At 47.0% G+C, this 2,745-nt stretch overlaps 1 protein-coding gene across 1 annotated transcript in view; it reads right to left on the reverse strand.

Moving 5' to 3' along the window:
* SNUPN (snurportin 1) overlaps nucleotides 1–2,745 on the reverse strand; it is a 16,510-nt gene that overhangs the window by 2,078 nt on the left and 11,687 nt on the right. The window lies entirely within an intron of this gene.

A 2,745-nucleotide genomic window follows, 5' to 3' on the forward strand; every position in this document is an offset into this window, starting at 1 on the left:
GTCACAAATGGTTCCAGGACCTGAATGTCTTTCCCAAAGAGCAGGCTTGTAGCCATCGGAGAGGAGACTCGTTAAACTATTTTAGTAAAAATTTAACATGACATTTTACTTACTAACATTCAAATGGTACTGAATCATTTAGTAGAAATGCATGGTCATTTCTAGGTAAGTGCAAGCCTTTTGGAATGGCTACTCGAATACTGGGTTCACGATACACACATTTTGCATCTCAAAAAGAAAAACCTGGGTACTAGGGTTGTTATGCAGAGTCAATGAGATCATGAACGAGGGCTTCAAAATATCGACTATCTTTTCTGTTTTCCCACAGACTTTCAAAATCCCCCTTAGAACACGGACAACACGAGAACAGCGTTTTACAGAGAGCGGCTTCCCAGATCCACTTCCTCAATGCACATGTCCTTCCAGGGCGTAATTGATAGCACTGAATGGACTGCCCGCAGCCATATATTCTCTAGTAACTGGTTGTCCAATTGCCTTGAGAAATTGTGTAAGCTCTCCAAGGCCAATGCCAATCTGCCGGGCGTAGCTGAGAAAATGTCCTGAAACTAGCACCACACTCTCAAGTCACTGAGCAGAGAGCCCAGACGCCTTGGTTAGCATCCTTCTTGGGGCCTGTATTTTCTTCAGACAAACGAGGAGACTGACTAGATGGGGGATCTCCCAGGTCTGACCTGATAGCAGGTTCTTCAAGTATGGTCTAGAGACCACCAGCACCCGCTCCGCCCGTGGATGACTACTCGCTGCCATCAGTCGGTTCGCCTCGTGCCAGCCCTGTAGACGGGCGGCACTGCCCCGTGGGATGCTGAGACTGCAACTCTTCACAGGAGAACCAAGTCTCATCTTTCCCCTGAGGACCGAGAAGCTGGTGGTTCTGAACTCCTGACCTGGGGATTGGCCTGCCAATGTGTAACTACTAAGCCATCAGAAATGCAAAAATGGCAGACCCATCTCAGACTTAAAGGTGAAACCCCTGAGTCTAGGTTTTAACATTCCCCTGAGTGAAGCTGATGCAGGCTTGAGAACCAATGTCCTAGAACTCTAAATAGCACGATTTTAAAATTTTACATTTAGATCGTGCTTGTTGGGAATTACACAGCAAAGCACACGCCAATGTCAACAGTCTCTACATGCGCTGTTTAGTAACGCAGATGGCGTTCTCTGAGTTGTACAACATTCTCACCCCGTTTTGAACGGCCTCCCCTCTAGTCGTGTAAACTTGCTGCCTCCTCATCTTTCAAGCCGCTGTTGTTAATTCGATCCGACACAGAGAGTTCTTAATGGAGCAAAAACGCTCAAGACGAATACTGTTTACTAGTTTAACTAAACTGTGCTTGGTTTTAAGAAGACTTCAGGGGATATTCTTGGTTTTAGGTTTAAGCGTTACCGCTGGGCAATGGTTTCAGGGACTCCTCCCACCTCAATGGCTCTAGGAAGTCTGGGGTCCATGAGAATTTGAGAATCTATTCTCCAGTCCCTCCCCTTTGGATCAGGATTTTTCTTTTCTTTTTTTTTAAAACTCATTTTATTAGGGGCTTGTACAACTCTTATCACAATCCATACATCCATCCATTGTGTCAAGCACATTTGTCCATATGTTGCCATCATCATTTTGAAAACATTTGCTTTTTACTTGAGACCTTGGTATCAGTTCTTCATCTTTTCTCCGCCCTCCCCCACTCTCCCTCCTCTGATCAGGAGTTTTCTATGGCATCTTTGGTCACAATGTCCAGTCCTGGTAGCCAGGCACCACCCAGTTCTTCTGGTCTCCTGGAAAAGGAGGCAGTTCTTCAGAGACACATTCCCTTTCTTCCTCTATTCCCAGTGCTCCTTCCTCAAGCGTTCCAGACTAAGAGTTCAATTGCTGCGCCTTGAAAGGCTGATAAACCAGCTCCCAAGACTCCACCAGCGAACTCGGAGGCAAGGCAGAAACACTGCACTTGCTATTGGGCCAGTTAACTGGATGCCGCACGAAACTGTTAGGTAGACGATGGGGGATTCTTCCTCTCCATGCCTGGGGCCCCTACAGGAAGTTGGAAGCTGATAAAGGCTGAAGGGCATGCTCCAAATTCAGGGCTCCAGCAAGGGGTGGGGTGGGTACACCTGGGTTTAATTCAGCCAATGGGGTCAACAAGTACTGTTGACCATGCCTCCCAGTGCAAGACCCCAAAAGGCTGAAAGTTTGGGGCCACCGCCCTCTTTTTCCAGAAGTTCCTCTGTGGTCTGTGGTGTCTCTCTCTCTCTCTGGCTGGTGTTCAGTTTACTGTAGCGCCTGAAACTGCTTCTATCCTTTATAAAAACCCACTTGGATCACGAATCAGGCTTCCGCGTGGATTCTTTTTCGTGCGAAGCCAAGGACCGAGGGATTTCTCACCCGAGAAACCTAACAAAACCACACAACCCCAATTCTCCACACCAAGAAGCCAAATTCCAGTCTGATTTTCAGTTGCGCTTAAGTAGCAATTAATTGTTGTTGTTGTCTATTCAAGGGGACTTCAGAAAGTTGATGGAAAAATTTGATGATCTTTTCGTTCAATTACCCCACAAACTTTTTGAAGCCTCTACAACACAACCTCTGCAAATCCAACCTGTCCCAGGTGTACCGCGGACTGACAGCGCTGATCATAATCAGCTGTGCAACATCTCCATCAGCGTTAGCTACCTGCCTGCCGCCCTGCGCAGCAGGTACATTTTGTTCCCTATACTCAAACGCTGGCCTTGCTTTGT

Source organism: Echinops telfairi, unplaced genomic scaffold (assembly GCF_000313985.2).
Source record: "Echinops telfairi isolate 266 unplaced genomic scaffold, ASM31398v2 ScPeMD7_7475;HRSCAF=8513, whole genome shotgun sequence".
Taxonomy (NCBI): Eukaryota; Metazoa; Chordata; class Mammalia; order Afrosoricida; family Tenrecidae; genus Echinops; species Echinops telfairi.